The sequence below is a fragment of the Ambystoma mexicanum genome, chromosome 1p (genome assembly GCF_040938575.1).
Source record: "Ambystoma mexicanum isolate Mex_15411 chromosome 1p, UKY_AmexF1_1, whole genome shotgun sequence".
NCBI classification, from domain to species: domain Eukaryota; kingdom Metazoa; phylum Chordata; class Amphibia; order Caudata; family Ambystomatidae; genus Ambystoma; species Ambystoma mexicanum.
Genome location: NC_090921.1, coordinates 1,129,415,416 through 1,129,432,870, shown reverse-complemented (window position 1 = coordinate 1,129,432,870; position 17,455 = coordinate 1,129,415,416). Strand labels below are relative to the sequence as shown.

Here is a 17,455-nt window from a genome sequence, read left to right as displayed (position 1 = left end):
TGCGCCTCCAGCTTCACCCGTTCCTCCGGTGGTTCCGCCGACGCCTCCCTTGCCCGTGATGCCTCCCCCGGCTCTCCCGCCTGTGCCTCCCATTGTCCCCAGTGGACAAGGCAGTGCCTGACACGGCTCGGCAGGATCCTGACCTGTCAGATGACCCTCAAGGCGATCAGGACAACAAGGACCTTCCCCGCTCTCAGAGCCTTCCATGACCGGGTACTGGACATGAGTTTCTTGGATGTTCCGGTGCCCGAGGCACCCGCTCCGCAGGAGGGCGTGCTTTCTGGGGCGTTCACCCTGTCTCCCTTGGAGCGTACTGGCCTGTTCCTGCAGAAGGACGTTCTGGCCGAGGTCCGAAGAGTCTGGGAAAAGCCACACTCAGGACTTTTTGTCAATAAGATTGATGCGAGGTACGGGCTGCATTCTTCGGAAGAGGTGGCCCTGTTGTCTTGTCCGCCTCCCTCCTCCACAATGGTGGCTGCGGCTACGTTGCAATCCAGACCTGCAGCATCCTCTTCCACGACGGCTACTCTGGTCTTGGGAAAGGAGGACAAGCTCCTGGACTGATAGGGAGGAACATCTTTGCCAACTCAGCCTTGCAGCTCAGGCAGGCCAACGCTGAATTGATATTGGCGGGAGCTAACATGCGGATGTGGAAAGGTCTGTCGGAGTTTGAGGAGCACATCCCGGTCGAGAAGTTGGAAGACTTCAAAGGAGGCCTTTCCGATGCCAGGGTCTTGGCCCAGGATCTCCTGGAGGCTGCGGCTCATCACGTAGATACCTCGGCTCGGGGCCTGATGCTTGGGGTTGATGCCTCATGGCAGGCGTGGCTGCATGCCACTAAATTATCTAAGGAAGTGCAAGACAAGGTGTTGGACCTGCCATTCGATGGTAAGGATATTTTTCATTCTACTACTAATGAAGAGCTCACCAAGACCAAGGATAGCACTCAGACGGCTAAATCATTGTCTGTTATGGTCAAAGCTCCTTTCAAATCCCAGAGACCATTGTCGCAAAGTCGACCCTCCTCTGGTTTTAAGGGCTTCCTCGACCGCAAATCTTGCAGAGTGGATATTCCTGCGGGGAATAACCGCCGTAGACAACAACGCACATGGTTTTTCTCCCGCTCCTCAGCCTCCTCATCAGGTTCAGATAAGCCTGCCAAATGAGGGTTTTCCGTGCTCACTCGAGACCCCGGTGGGAGGACGCATTGCGTCTCATTGGGAGGCTTGGCAGACCATTGCAGAAGACAGATGGGTCTTGTCAGTCGCTCGAGCGGGCTTCCGCTTACCTTTACCCACTACCCCACACCTCTCCCCTCAACACTCCCTTTCAGCTGTCGGGCTCACCCTCCCTCAAGGCCGAAGTTCAGAAACTTCTGGACCTCGGAGCTGTGGAACCCGTTCGTCTTTGGGTGGGAGGGGAGGGCTTCTACTCCCGGCTGTTTACGGTGCCCAAACCCAACCAGGCTGGCCTGCGCCCCATCCTAGACCTTTCCCAGTTCAATCTTTTCCTACCCTAAGAGAAATTCAAGATGATCACGCCCAGCCAGATACGCTCCTCCTTACAGATGGGCGATTGGCTCAGCATTGTAGATCTTCAGGATGCATATATGCATATCCTGATTTGGAATCCACACAGGAGATATCTCCGCTTCTCTTTGGGAGAGGAGCACTTCCAGTTTCGGGTGCTTCCTTTTGGCCTCAGCTCGGCGCCGCGTGTCTTCATGAAGATGTCGGTGATTGCGGCCTATCTTCGTCTCCAGGGTATCCATGTGTATCCTTATTTGGACAACTGGCTCTTACGCAGCCCTTGTCCACTGGCAGCAGCGGGCAACCTCCAGTCTCTCCTTCAGCTCCTGTTACATCTTGGGATGTCAGTGAACTGGCAGAAATCCTCCATGACGGTCTCAGAGGACCTGATCTTCCTGGGTTTCCGTTCGAACATGATCGACTGCAGAGTGTATCTGACCGAGGACAGAATGGCGGATCTGTTAGCCACGTGTCAGATGTTTGCGCAGTCGGAGAGCATGTCGGCCTGGTGGTTCCAGAGGCTTCTGGGTCTCATGGCCTCGTGTGTACTGGCTTGTCCTCTTGCTCGTCTCAAAATGAGACGGACCCAGGAGTTCATGGCGTCGGGCATTGGATCCGGATTCCATGTGGATAATGATTCCGGATTCCATGAGGGTGGACCTGGATTGGTGGTCATCTCTCAGCAATCTGTCTGGGGGGCGCAGGGTTTCAGGACCAGGTCCCTACGGTGATGATCACGACGGACTCCTCCCTTCTAGGGTGGGGTTCGACGTTAAATCATCTTCAGGTCTCGGACCTCTGGTCGCCTCAGGACAAGCTCCTGCACATAAATCATTTGGAGCTTCTGGAGATCTTCCTAGCGCTCAGGGCGTTCAGACCGCTCATTGTCAACAGGGTGGTCTGCATAAGAATGGACAATGTGGTGTCAATGTATTACATAAACAAGCAAGGGGGAACGAAGCCCCCCCCCCCCCCCTCGTGGACCTGTCCATCCAGATTTGGGAGTGGGTCGTGCTTCATGGTGTCTGGCTGCTTGCAGTGCACATTCCGGGCCAGCTGAATGTCACAGCAGATGCCCTCAGCCGGCGGACAGTGGTCAGCTACGAGTGGGAATTGAAGGCGGAGGTCCTCTCATGGATTTTCTCACGTTGGGGCACACCGGAGGTGGACCTCTTCGCTACGGCGGTGAACAAGAAGCTTCCTCAGTATGCCTCCAGAGGGAGGCTGGGACTCTCCTCTCTGGGGGATGCTCTCGAGATTCCATGGCACAACATGAGAGCTTACGCCTTCCCGCCTCTGCCTCTAGTTCACCGTGCAATTTGGAAGTTGAAGAACTCGGCAAACTGTTCCCTTCTTCTCATAGCCCGTGGTGGCCGGCCAGGTTTTGGTTCTCAGAACTTCAACAACTGTCGGTGTATCCGCCGATCAGGTTACCAGTAACTCCTGATCTTCTTCACCAATGGGAACAGATGTGGCACCCCTCCCCACAATCGCTCAGCTTGGCGGCATGGTCACTGAGTTCAAGTCTTTAGAGCATCTGAGTTTGTCTGCGTATAACATGCGCATTATCCGGGCAGCCAGGAAACCCTCGACCAGATCTCAATACAAGAGTAAATGGCTCAGGTTCTGTCATTGGTGTTTGGAGAAGTTTGATCCGAGGGTGGCCACGATTGACATGGTGCTGTCCTTCGTGTCCTCCCTAGCAGAGTCGGGGGTTCATGCTCTGTCATGTAGGACTTATCTCTCAGCAGTTTCCGCTTACCTTTCTACAGACCTATGTTCTTATTCTCTAACTAACCCAGTGGTGAAGAGGCATTTTGCTGGCTTGACACGCCTCTACCCTCCTAGTTCGTAATCCGTACCCGCCATGGGACCTAAATGTAGTCCTGACGGCGCTGTGCCATAAACCCTTTGAACCAATGGCTACGGTGGACCTCAAGTATTTGTCTTGGAAAGTGTCCTTTCTGGTCGCCGTTACGTCAGCAAGGAGAGTGAGTGAGCTCCAGGCATTGTCAGTGGAGCATCCTTTCTTGGCCTTTCACAAGGACAAGGTAGTCCTTCGGACAAACCCGGCTTTTCTACCGAAGGTGGTGACCGAATTCCATCTGAATCAGTCGATCTCCCTTCCGGTCTTTTTTCCGAACCCTGCCTCAGAGGCTGAAATGGTTCTACACTGTCTTGATGTCCGAAGAGCTCTTAAGTTCTACCTGGATAGGACTTCCGAGCTTAGGAGTTCTTAACTTTTTGTGACCCTCAAGGCAAGCTGGCGTCTAAGGCAACTATTTCTAGGTGGACCGCCGCCTGCATCACAGAGTCTTTCACCGTCCAAGGGCTGAAACCTCCTAAGGGTATCCATGCACACCTGGTGCAGGTCAAGGCAGCCGCGGTTGCTTTTCAGAAATATGTCCCCTGGGAGTCCATTGCTAGGGCAGCTACTTGGGCCTCCCCATCTGCTTTCTGTAAGCATTACTGTCTCGACATGAGCTCAAGAGCTGACGCTCAGTTTGGTCAGGCTGTGCTGAAGAACCTGTTTCAGTAAAGGGTATTTCCATCGACCCGTAGTTCCTGTAAGGAGTGCTTGGGGAAATCTCCCACAAGTATGGAGGAAAGGGGACGGGACGTAGGAGTATTACCATGTTACTCACCGTAGTGGCCACCTTACTCCTAGTCCATAGTCCCCTTTCCGCCGGCTCACCACTTAGCATGTTTGAGTGACAGCTAGGCTGAGTGAATGGGGGTTCTCTGCATAAAAGCAGGGCTTTGGGGACTGGAACTTCAGAAGTCGCCACAGGACCTGAGAATCCGACGAGGGAGAAGCTGAGCCGACCTAACACGACAACGCCACCGTGGAGCCCTGCGGAACCGACTCACCACTTCCGACGACAGAGAAGATCTCCCGACCGGAGAGGCTTCTTCCCCTGACTGGTGGGCACAACCAGTTTACCTTTCTTTCTTCGCACCCAGCCCGGTTTGTGGTCGAACTGCCCGTGCCAAGCACCCCGGCAGCCGGATAGCCACTCACCACTGAACCGTGAATCACCGGACCGCTCCTTGTACCTGAGAAACTCAGCGGCTGGTTTCTTCCCTGGCAGTGCAACGGACTTCTGTCTTCCTCCACGACGAGATCCTCTCTTCCCCCGGACGAAGCACCGACTTGCACCCGCTGCCAGGAACAACTGTCCTCGCTGGAGTGTTCTCACCACTTTAAGATACCGTGTCCGCCAGGCCTCCCTTTCTAAAGATTGCAACAAGGTAGTAATAACTCCTTAACCTTCTGGACTGGGTTGGCCGCCTTGACCCTCTTAACTGGTCCCTTTCTTGGTCCAACTCCTTTTTTGAACCGTTACGAGACGTTTGTGCACTGCATCCGTGTGACCTTGGACACCTTTCGTTTTGATCCTTTTAAACCGGATCCAGCCTATTGACTCTGAATTCACGGTGTTACTTTGCATTTTCGTCTTGTGTGTTCGTGAAAAAGTGTTGGGATCTGTTTCAATTTATCTTCTGCTTTTCTCTCCCTTTTTTTAAAACAAATTATTAGAGTGCCATCTATGTTAAGCGCTCACCGCTGTCTGAAAATAAGTGGGGCTTTACTTAAGACTTGTCTAATATTCTTTTAAGGGAGTGTATATCTTTTAGTGACCGTGTTTTTGAATTGCTTACTATTAGTGCCTGTGTGTTTTTCTAGATGTGGTTTTAAATAATTATATCTCTTTTACAGCAAGCCCTGGTCAGTGTTTGCTTGTTCTACTGTGTTCTCTTGACCTATTGTGAATACTCTGTATACTGCCTAACTCTTCTTGAGGGAAGTCTGACTGCTCAGCCACAGCTACCAAGTGAATCTGTGTGGTACAGGCTGCTACCAAGTGGGTTTACTGCCAAACAAAGTCCTAAATCTTTTGCAGTGGTCCCAGAGGGAACTGCACAGGTTTCTGCCTAACAGCCGCCGAGGGGCCCTTTGCCTGCCCAGCCCAGCCTGCGCTGATATTGTGATTTCAGTTTCACATCAGACGCCTCAAGAGAAATTAGTCAATGCCGACATTCTGATCTCACTCGCAAAGACACACACATAAGTAATTCTGATCTGAGGATTCTCTCCCCAATCCACAAAGGACTGGTATTGTTGGATTCACACTGCACCCTGCCAGGGCTGTCACTTGCCTTCCTTAATGTGCCAGTAATCAACCGGAAAACCCACATTGCTGGCATTGCTTACTGCACCTGTCCATCTCTTTATGGATGGTCCACTGGGCGTTTGCTGGCAGTAACTTGCATCTGGTCGGCTTTGCTTCAGCATAATTTCACTTTCCGCCTCTTCCACCGTTGACATGGCAGCAGCCATACCCCCCCCCCCCGCCCATTGCCTTTTTGAATGAACCTGGCCGGCCACCAATTAGTTGGGACAGGTGGAAAGACATTTTCGAAAATTACCTGGTGGCCATGGGTGGGGATAGGTTCAGTTCAGCACGTAAGAAAGCACTCTTGCTCCATAATCTTGGCGTGGAAGGACGCAGCGTAATTGATGGCCTGGCGAGGAACCAAGTACCTGAGGCTGGCGATGCTGATGAGTACGCTCTGGCTCTCAAACAATCCGAGGAGCATTTTGAGCCCAGGAAAAATGTGAGCTTTGAGAGACATAAATTCTTTCAACGTACGCAAGATCAATCAGAATCCGGGGAATCTTACTTTGCCTCCTTGAGATCTCTAAGCCACATGTGTGAATTTGAACAGTTAACTGACTCACTGATCAGAGATCAGCTAGTCAGATGTAAAAACAATGTGAGAATCCAAGAGAAGCTTCTCGCCAAAGACATGATGTTGGATGAAACTGTTGAATGGGCCAGGAGCATCGAACAGACATCTCAGTATGTCAAAGAACTGAAGATTGATAAGCAAGGATCCCTGGCTGTGTGTGCGCCATTGACCAGAGAAGAAAGACCAATTTTCCTACAAATGGAAGGGGAGTGTGGAATGCGAGCAATTCATGCGCCAGGTGTGGTAGTCCTAGACATGGAGCGAATTACCCATCTTGTCCAGCCAAGTTTGCAGAGTGTTTCAAGTGCAAGGGTAAAGGATACTTTGCCAGTGTTTGTAAGGTTGCATCTAGAAATCATGTCGAACCCAGAGCAGAGCCCAGAAGCAGCAGTGATGAGAGCATTCGGAGAAGCTACAACATACAGGAGGTGACAAACATGCAAGAACCCACTTCCAGGCATGTGTTTGAAATATCAGCTGTCTCTGGAGAAACAAATGGACCTGTAGATGAGTTCAATATTGATGGCTGTAAGATTAGGATGAATCCCGTGGACTATTATATCGCAGGACACTTTGATAAATACATTGAGGAAGAGTGCGAGAGTGTAATCTGTCCAACTGACATTAAATAATGTGGTTATGGCGAGTCCGCCATAGAGCTTTTGGGGCAATTCCCTGTGAAAGTACTGTACAAAGAGGCAATGAAAGGGCAACATTTTGGTAGCCAAGAAAGGTGCTGCCTTGCTAGGATGGGAAGAACAAAGACGTTTAGGAGTGAGAGTACAAGCAAGTGCGCCTGACCCGGTCACCATAGCTGAGATCGAGGATGTGTGGTCCAAGGAGTTTCCTGAAGTTTTTTCTGAAAACCTAGGAAGACTTAGACATTTTGAACACCATATAAAACTCAAGAAAGATGCACATCCTGTAGTTCATAAAGTCAGACACGTGCCGCTGAACATGAAGTGTCAGCTTTGCAAGGAATTGGATGACTTCATTGGGAAAGGTGTGATCGAACCAGTGACTGCCACAGAACGGTTGTCATCCATAGTTCTTGTAGCCAAGAGCAATGGCAAGTTGAGGTTATGTGTAGACCTGTGTAGTTTAAATCAGAATATAATTGTTGAGGGACATCCCCTCCCAAACATTTCGGAAACGCTTTCCACACTGGGTGAACCAAAATTGTTTTCAGTTATTGACCTCTCAGCAGCTTATCACCAAGTTCCCTTGTCTAGAGAGTCTCAATGCTTAACCGCCTTCATCACTCCTGAGGGTACCTTCAAATACAACCGCATGCCGTTTGGACTAGCTTCGGCTACCTGTGTATTTCAGAGGGTGATGGAGGAGGTTCTTAAGGGGCTAAACAAAGTCACTGTGTTCCAGGATGACATTCTGGTGTTTGCAAGTAATGAGAAGGAGCATGATGAAATATTAGCTGTCTTAAACAGACTCAGGGAGGCGGGTTTAACTGTTCAAAGGAACAAATGTAGGATAGACGTCAAGGAAGTGGAATATTTAGGGCACAAGATCTCCAATGATGGCATTTCCCCAAAGAAATCACTTGTTGAAAGCATCAGTAGTGCTCCCCAGCCCCAAGACAAGGACCAATGACGTTCTTTCATGGGATTAGCAGAGTACTACCATAAATTTGTCAGTGGTTTTGCTGCGATTTCTACCCGTTGAGAGAATTACTAAAGAAAGGGGTGAAGTATGACTGGTCGAATGAGTGTCAAGAGGTCTTTCAGCAAATCCTGAAATGTATTATTCAGGCACCCTCATTAGGGGGTTTTGTTTCAGGCAGGAAAACGTTATCTGTGGATGCAAGTACCTTAGGGTTTGGTGCTTCATACCGTCCCAGCCCAGTATGATGCTGGGAAGGTTTAACACATTATTGCATTTGCTTCGAGACCCTTGAGGGGAGCGGAGAAAAATTACTCCGTTGTAGAAAGAGAAGCGTTGGCGGTATCATGGGCTGTTTCACATTTTAAGTTTTATCTTTGGGGTCAAGCTTTTATTGTGAGGACAGACCATAAGCCTTTGGTTCAGCTAATGGGCAGCGTAGAGTGGGCCAAAGGGTCTCCCAGGATTTCAAGATGGACGATAGTTATTGGCTTATAACTTCAAAGTGGTGTACATACCTGGCAGGGAGAACGTTGTAGCAGATTGCCTGTCCAGGCTACCCACAAAGAGCGATGATGAAAGTGAAGTGCCTGTGGATCAAGGATTGAGTATTTCAGGAATTGAGGATGATGCTATAGGAAAGAATGAATGGGAAAGTGCTGATGAAGATGTTGTGTTGACACAAATTAAAATGTGGACTAAAGTAGGGTGGCCCCATAAGGAGGATATCGAAAGAAAATTTGACAGGTATTATGGTATAAAAGATGAGTTAAATTTGTTGGAGGATGGTTTAAAACTCAGGAAGGGCAGCAAAGTAATTCCTCCCAGTAATATCAGGTCTCATTTAGTGAGCTTAGCCCATCAAGGACATTTAAATATGGGAGGCCCTAAAAGATATCTTCGACAATCATTCTGGTGGCCTGGAGTTGATAGTGATGTGGAGAGGTGTGTGAGGAACTGCAAAGAGTGTGAGAGAAGTGATAAGAACAAAACGGTCAGGGAGGTGCCAATAATTCCTGTTAATGTGCCCAACGAAAGTTGCTGTGGAATTATAGGACCATTGCAGAATTTGGGTGATGATTATAAGTATTTATTGGTATTAGTTGATTATCACTCAGTGGATTGAGTGGAAGGCACTTCGAGAGGCCACTACCTCAGAAATGATTTTGTTTTTTTTCGAGGTGTTTCATAGAGAGGGCTTTCCTACGGAAGTTGTTACTCCTAATGGGGTCCAGTTCTTTTCCGATAAAATGTTGGCCTTTCTTAAGAAATATTGTATAAAACATTCTAGTACAGCCCTATATCACCCCAGGGCCAATGGCCTGGTGGAAAGGGCAAATAGGTTCGTGAAAGGTGGTTTGCAACTGACTATGGCTTTGGGTTTGAACTGGTCGAAAGTCTTGAGAGAAATGATATGGAATTATTGCACTACTCCACATTCTCTTACAAAAGTTTCTCTGTTCATGTCTCTTAAGGGTAGACCGCCAGGTACAAAACTCTGCCCTGGTTGGTTGAACATGGCAAAGAGTGTCAACATTGATCGTGAGAAGTTCATGGCACTCATTAGGGATGCACAAAATGAATATAAAGAGAAATTTGATGTAGAAAAGAAAACCCGGGAAACTAACTGGAAAGAGGATGACTTGGTCTTCGTTAGGAATCCTAGGTTATCCTCTAAATTTCTGGAGAGCAAGTTCATTGGTCCGAAGAAGATTGCCGTAGTGAGAGGTAATGTGGTTATTATGGAAGGGGGAAGAGTGCTGGTCCATGTCTAAATTAGTTAAGTGTACACATAGTGGTGAAGCAGATGACCATGATACAAGTGATGATCACAATGAGCAATTGTGGAGAAGAGTTTTCAGAAATGATACACAAGAGGATAATAAATTGGAATCAAACTCGGAGAGTACGAGGAATAAGCCCTCTTGGCTGAATGACTACTAGTTGGAGTAAAACTTTACAAAACTGTAAGGGAGGAGATGTGTTGGGTTTGGTTTCTCTCATCATTAAATATTATGCAGCAACTTAGTTATAGGATGCATTGTTAAGCATGTTCCAAATTGCAAGGTTCCATTTGCATGTTCCTGTTTAGATAGGAACCAAGCAGTTCTGTTACCTCATGTTGTTCTTTCATAGAATGTTTATCTTTATGTTGTGTTCTGGAGTGTAGACAGTTTGAGCCTGCCATTTCCAGCAGTGCCTGCTGTTGCGTCAGTTCAGAATAAACTTATGTTCCGGTTTATTTTTTCCTACAGATGTCGCTGTTGGTTTTTGTGTTTAGAATAACTATAGTCTGCTTTTACTCAATAAGTTATGTGTCGGTTTCTACATTCTCCCTCGCAGGTGGCTGTGGAAGGGGCTAGCCCAGCTATGCTGACTTAAAGGCGAAACTCAAGGTACTTGTATGAACAGAGGGGGAATTTCTTGGAAGTTGAAGCAGCCAAGGGAATTTGAAGGCCTCAAAGAAGAGTATCCTGTAGATCTAGGGAGCTTTGAAGATGTGTGGCAGGGGAACTGGCCATTGGAAACGGGCCTCTCAGTGAGCTGGACCTCTGCAAGGTAGAATGCATACCCTCTGCCTTTTTAGCTCCCTGGTCGGGTGAACACAGAAGATTTCATTAAAGCGTGAGAGTTGAGACGTTTGAGAAATGGTTTGACGCATATCCATTCTCCTTCTCCTTTTACCCCCACCCCTCCACACTCCACCACTCTGCGTTTCCAATTTGCCTTGGGTGGCATACGTCGGAATTGGGTGACGGGCAACGTAAAATAATGGCCGCTCTTGACCATGCAAGGCATCCGATTCGTCATGACCTTTATTTCCGTTCTCCCTCTGTGGCGTGACCCAGCTAAAGGAAACACTTCTCTTGCCTCTCCCGAGCTTCGGGAATGACACGTGTGTTCGGCGTTTACCTGGCGGTTTGTTCTTTTTGGAAGCAAAAAGTAATGTCTTGTCAGTCACAGAAATGCAGTCCTTGTCCTGTGATGCGATTTCCAATTAGGTATGACTGGTTTATAACATGAACTGCGTGTGCAAACAACATTCGCACCACAATCGACCGCAAATCTGCACTTCAACATGGACACATTTTAGTTTTTTCTGAGCTGTACCAAAGTTTAATGAACTTAACAAGGTTTGGTTTTAGTAACGTTTGTATTTTTTTGTTTTTTTGTTTTCCCCATTTCATTTTTTTTTAATATATATTTTTTGTTTTTCTTTTTTTGTGTGAAAATCACCACCGCGCAGGACTTCGGAAATCCCGACAAGGCTTGGAGTTGGGGCAGTGGTTCATAACGGCTAAAGAAGGAATCCCCATTGGCTAAGGCCCCACTGCCAGGTGTGCTGTCAACTTTACTGCTAACGGAGATGGAAGACTGTGCCTGTTTTGACAGGAATGCCTGCCTGCCCGCCCGCCCTCCCTCGTGTGGCAGATCTCTCCACATTCTGCGAGCTCTGCTGTGCGCGTCGGGACACTGCTGGTCCGCTTTATCCACTGACGACAACCTTTTGTCCATGTAGGCCGTCATGTTAATTTTTGCACCCTTTAAACGAATATTGCATACATGAATGTGGTGTGTGCATGACTTCATTTTGCATTTTGTATACCCCGCAGAAGACTACAATATCATTATAGCACTTAATTCGGGTTGACTTTGTAATCGCCACAGTAGTGTTAACCAACTCCGCGGTACTAGTTTACCAAATAAGCCAGGATGAAGGGGTCATGTTGGCACTTCCAGTATTGGAACGTGTGACTGCATTTGCACACAAGATGTTTTAGGCGAACGCTTAAGTCGCTGAACCATTTTATGAGCGTAATTTTTTGAAACCCTCTTCCTGGCTACTCCCCCATGCGTTGAGACAAAACTGATGTCTATCTGCTGTGATTCCTTTGCCAGTACTATATTTGGGGAGCCCTTGATGGGCATGGGAGGAGACCAAAACGGTGCAGTGTGAAGAAGGCTGTGGTGGCCATGTGATGTGTCCATTTATTGAATAATTTCATGTAGTGAGGAGGCTTGGGCTGGCTGAAGATGTGTCTCGGCTCGTGGGGACCTATTTCAACATAATTGCCCACCACATCCCCCTGCTTAGAGCAGAGAACAGCCCAGGCACCTGCGTGGTGCATCCATTATAATGGAGACCAATAAATACAGCCGACGGAAAGCCAGCAGGGAGCTGAAACACTAAGGGTCCGATTCATGGAATTAATTGCACAGGAAAAGGGGGACTTGAGTGCAAAATGCGCACAAGCGCCCGTTTGTTGATTCGTGGAGCTCAATGCGCGGGGCTTACCGGAAAGTTGCGAGGAATCCACGTGGGTCCAACACGTCACTGCAACACTACGAACACCTTCCGCTAGACTCCCAGGGAAGGGGCGTAACGTCTTGCACAGTCACTTAAAAAGGGGGTGGAACATGTGGAATGGGGAACAAGCGTAAATGTGGGACTTGCGTGGGAAGTACCACAGCAAAATACTCTCAACGCCCACACGTGCGCTAACACGTATTCATGGAATCAAACAGGGCTCACCGGTACAGGGAAAAAAGAAGCGCAAATCCAGTAACACGTCCGCCATTCGAAAGCTGGCAGAAGCGTCACCGTGCATGAAAAACCATGCATAAAACCGCGTGAAAAACCAACGCGTGTATACAGCTCCGATGAATGTAGCATTTTTCGCAGTGGTGATCGTGAGACGATGCAGGTATAGGTTTCCGCCACGTATCATGTTAGACCTGGTCAGGGAGTGGGAAGATGACCCCACATCACCCACCCTGTGCTCCCAAGCACTGAGCCCCTTGGAAAAGGTGCTCAGTGTACTGCATTTATTGGCCACTGGGTCATTTCAGCGGACAACTGTCATAGTTGGGGGAGAGGGGCAGAGGGGGGGGGTATTTCAGAGCCCACGCAGTCATGCTGCCTACACCAGGTGTTGGCATTCATGACTGCATGCCCCTCAGTCCGCAGGCACATATACATGCCCAGAACACCCGCAGAAAGGCAGGCTGTGGTCCAGGACTTTTACGGGGTGGCGCAATTCCCTAATGTGCTGGGTGCCATTGATTCCACCCTGTGGCCCTACGTCCACCTAGAGCCACAGAGCACATCTATCACATTCGCAAGCACTGGCATTCCATAAGTGTGAAGGTTGTATAGGATGCCAAGGGAATCGTTAACTCTGTATATGCAAACTATCCAGGGTCCACCCATGATCGTTTCATATTCAAAATGTGTCCCCTACACTGGGCCCTGGAAGCTGGGATGCATGGCAACGCATGGCTCATTGGCGAGTACAAATGGCTCTGCAAATGCATGCATGTCTCAGACAGACAAAACCACACCACTGACAAACCATCTCACCTCAGTGAGATCATTTTGGCAGGATCATTTTGGCAGCATGTGTCCTGAACACGCATCACCACTCACCGGACATGTCCTCATAAATTGGCCGGTATCCCACGCCTTGGATCTGCTCCACATCAATCATATCAGTAATGTTCTCTTAATGTGGAGTGAGTGCATCATCATCCTCTCGTGGTGACCCACCTCCAGTCACCAGATTAGAGGCGTAGGCGTCAGCCATCTTCTGTTTGGTTTGGCGCTGGAGGTCATTCTAATGCTTCACCACCTCAGGAGCGGTGTACCTCTCATTGCCCAAGGCGTTGATTCTATCCATGATGCGCTGCCAGTGGGCCATATGCTGAGCAGGCGTATGAGTGCTGCCTGCCTGCCCGAGCATGTCGCGTTCGTGTTCCCGCACGTAGTCTACGACGATCTGGGGTTACTCATCATTGAAGCTCCTCTTCCTCGACGTGTAGGTCTCCTGTGCCGTGCTTTGGGTTTGAGCCTGTTCCGCTACTGCACGCTTCGCCTTCTTGAAAGGTTGTGCAGACCCTGTTTGGCTGGTACCACTTGGGTCAGTAGGGGCTGGAGCACTGGTGGACCCCCGCCACCTCCCTTCCCAATTGTTGCCCTCCTACTCATGGCACTGATGGATTAGTGCAATGAGAGGTGCAGCTATCAATTGTCCTGGCCAATTTGAATGAGTGGACAGTGTACGTGATGTAAAACGTACCAGTGTGCTCCAGCAAGGCTCAATGTGTAACACCTGGGGGAAAAAAACGGGATGCGTAATGCATCGGCACCCCAAAAAAGAAAAATGTGTACGGGACCCCTGGTAGCTCACGTGAAAAGAATGAACGTAACGCAGTACGCTGTGGCACCCAGCAATACAAAAAATGCGTACGCGAAGGACACGTAAGGTACTGTGATAAGAATGGGGGTACGCGACACACAGGGACACCCCAGCATGCAAAATGCGTACGCGACTCACTGTTAGCCTCACAAAATAGGGGAAAGTACACACATCCGTGTGCGTGGAGGCAAATCCCCCACCAAAAAAATTAAGCTTGCACTGTCGCAGTAGTGAAGAGATCGCGTGGAAACTCTAATATCAATGAAGTCCACATGTCTGTCTGCTCTAACTCGCACACTTGTGTTATGTTCTACACACTTCTATCCCGATTCTGCATGCGAACATCCAACTTACAGCACGTGTCACGTAGCTTGCGTGCTTAGGCCCTTTCCTCTGATTTTACGCTAATGTGCTGTTTCTGCACGTGCAGAGTCAGTGTGTATCTGGCTGCCCACGCGAGTAACACGGAAGACCCACGCTCCTGCCTACGAGCCAAACTGCCCTGAGCTGCCTTCTACAAACCATCTGCTGCTGCCTGCCCACTGTGTGTGCCTGCTGCCCACGTTTCCTGCAATTTTTGTGCCTGCTGTACATCCATTGTCAATGCTCCTGTCGTCGCACCTGTGACCACATCTGCTGACCCAGAAGACTCCCAACATGCCAGACCACCGCTCCACAGCCCAGCCCCAGAACCACCTTACCCACCCACACCTGCCTCTGCAGCAAGTCCTGGGGCATTATGATGCCTTCTTCAACCCACCAACGCAAGTCGGCAAGGAAGGACTGAAGATGATATGGGCTGAGATCGTGGGTGCCATAAACGTGGAGGGGTGGCACCCCGGGACTACATCCATGTGCACAAGCGCTGGGAGGACTACAAAGCCATGACCCTCAACAAGGTCCAGCGCTTCCTCACGGCTGGTGTCAACCAAGGGGGGGTGCTGGGGCCGGTTGAACATAAACATGCAGGTACTGGAGCAGTTCTACCCAGCGCTGCACGCCCAGGCCATGAATTCGCAGCTCCATCTGGAGTTGACTGGGAAGTGTCCATGTGTTGGTGCCCTCAACAGTGCATGTTGATGTGTGGTTGGATTGTGCACCTTGATCTTATGGCAGATATGCTTCTTGTACGGATGTCTGTGTGCATGTCCCAGACAGTGCTGCATGTGTGTCCATTGAGGCATGTGTGATACCAACAGTGTTACTGTTGTAATGCATGATGTGATGCAGCATGTAACAATGTGCATGTGGTTGCTTACATGTGGCTGAGACGTGGCCGTGTGAGAGGTGACACATGGGTGCTGTTGTCGACATCATGGACAGGCATGGTGTGTGTGTGTGTGTGTGTGTGTGTGTGTGTGTGTGAGACTGGCCAACACTCCTGGATGAATGTTACTGGAGCATTTGAATGTGTGCTTGACTCTTGCTGCACAATTGACATTTAGTGGACTCTGATGTGATAGCTCTGTTCCCTGCTTCAGGGCTGTCGGGTGATGTGTGTATGTCATATGTATGTCCCATGATGCATGTGTGGAGCATGCCCAATTTGTAGGTGCTGACTGTGCCATGTCCAAGGATGTGATTGTCTGTTATTATTATAATTGAGCAAGGTCATAGGAACCCAAAAAGAGCGGAAAACACTAAACCTGACAGTCAATAGATGAACAAATGGTGGCAATGACTACTGCATGTGATTCAATTTTAATGCATCAAAGCATATGTTACATATACATAGGGAAGAAGCATAGGACGTTCAATAAAATATATACAACGTACATAAAACAGGATACAAATACATGTGCCAAAATGACTTATTTTGAATGAGTTTATCAGCAATCACAATCTTTATGGTCCCTTGTGGGGGTTAACATGAGGTAGGATAATGCAATTGCAGTACATTAAGTACAAGTCAATAGACTGGACTGTTGGTGAGTGAAAATGTTGTGACACAGAGAAAGGTCTACACAACTGTGTTTCAGCCTCAAAGCTCTTCTTGTGTGGCTGTAACTTGATCGGCCTTCATCAGGACGGAGAAGATTGGTATATGAAAAGATCCTATGTTATCGTAATGTGTTGCTCGAGGGCTAACAGTCTGAATGTCGAAATCGTCAGATAAATGCCGGTTAGTTCCGGAATAGGTCACATGTGTGAATAATCTCACTTTCGGTCAGGATTAGTAGTGAAGGTTCAACAACCGCTTTTCTTTGGAAGACAGAAGGCTTATCACTGCATCCCAGAGGCTTATCACTGCATCCCGCGGGTCCCTGGACATGACATCCATTATGCCAGTCCAGTTGTTGAACCTTCACTACTAATCCTGACCCACAGTCTCCGACTACTCAGGAGCTCCGGTCACTTAGTAAGTGCTGCGATTATTCACTCACGTGACCTATTTCGGAACTAACCGGCATTTATCTGATTTGGACATTCAGACTGTTAGCCATCGTGCAACACATTACGATTACATAGGATCTCTTTGCCTCCTATAGTTCAGAACAGCGTGTCTCTTACTGTGTTTAAGAAACAATTTAAGACCCGTCTGTCTGAGGGAGAAAACTAGTGAGATGCTAACCCTCTTTAAGCCCTAGATACCAGTTCGTAGCATCAGCCCGTTATCTGTTGTCCGTCTCTGTGAGCGCTCTGAGGCCTATGGGTGATTTTGCGCTATACAAAAACAAATATAGATCGATGGATAAGCTACTTTCCCTGTTACCGCTCTCCCCCTGGAAACCATCCTGGAAATAATAGGAATGGGGGTCTCCTGTGCACGTCCGCATTAACCGCTTTGCCTAAATAACCTGTTAGTGCCCGTGCAGCGCTGCTCTCCGCTCCAGCCGCAGATTGCTCCAAATCTGCTCTTTGGAAGCCCGCAGTCCAGAATAGCCCAGGCAGCGGTGAAGGGATTCCTTAAAACTTCAGCTGATTTGGCACTCTGTTCTGACCTCAGCGCTACTCCTGTCCCTAATCATTGGCTATGGTGCTCACTGGTTTCCTTTCCAAGTTAATAGAAGCCACTCTCAGGAAAATGATCCAAACGGTCAATAATGCACCAGGACAGCAGTGAAGAAGCTTGGTGTCGGTCTTGTTCGTGAGGCTTCGCTTGCACAGTGCGCTCCGCCAGCACAGCTGCCCTTGGGCTAATGCACTGCTCTGCGGGTGAGCGCTGCAAATGTGATGGGCAGCAGAATTGTCCCTCACGTGACAGCTCGAGAATGAACAATGGAAGCGCCGTTCACAATTAACATGGCTCTTACTCTGCAGTCATTTTAACATGTAGGAAATCCACTTACTGTGTGCCCGCCTCCAGGTTCGGCAGGCTGCTGTAGTACCGGAGCACTGGGTCGGCATGCGAGCATA

At 48.9% G+C, this 17,455-nt stretch overlaps 1 protein-coding gene across 2 annotated transcripts in view; it reads left to right on the top strand.

Moving 5' to 3' along the window:
* MBTPS1 (membrane bound transcription factor peptidase, site 1) overlaps positions 1-17,455 on the top strand; it is a 1,184,166-nt gene that overhangs the window by 82,619 nt on the left and 1,084,092 nt on the right. The window contains exon 1 of one of the 2 annotated variants that reach the window (XM_069604783.1): positions 10,239-10,297. The exons of the other annotated variant lie outside the window; for it this stretch is intronic. The gene's annotated coding sequence lies outside the window, so the exon portion shown is untranslated. Of the gene's footprint in view, positions 1-10,238; positions 10,298-17,455 lie in introns of those variants that run through there. 2 annotated transcript variants of the gene reach the window in all.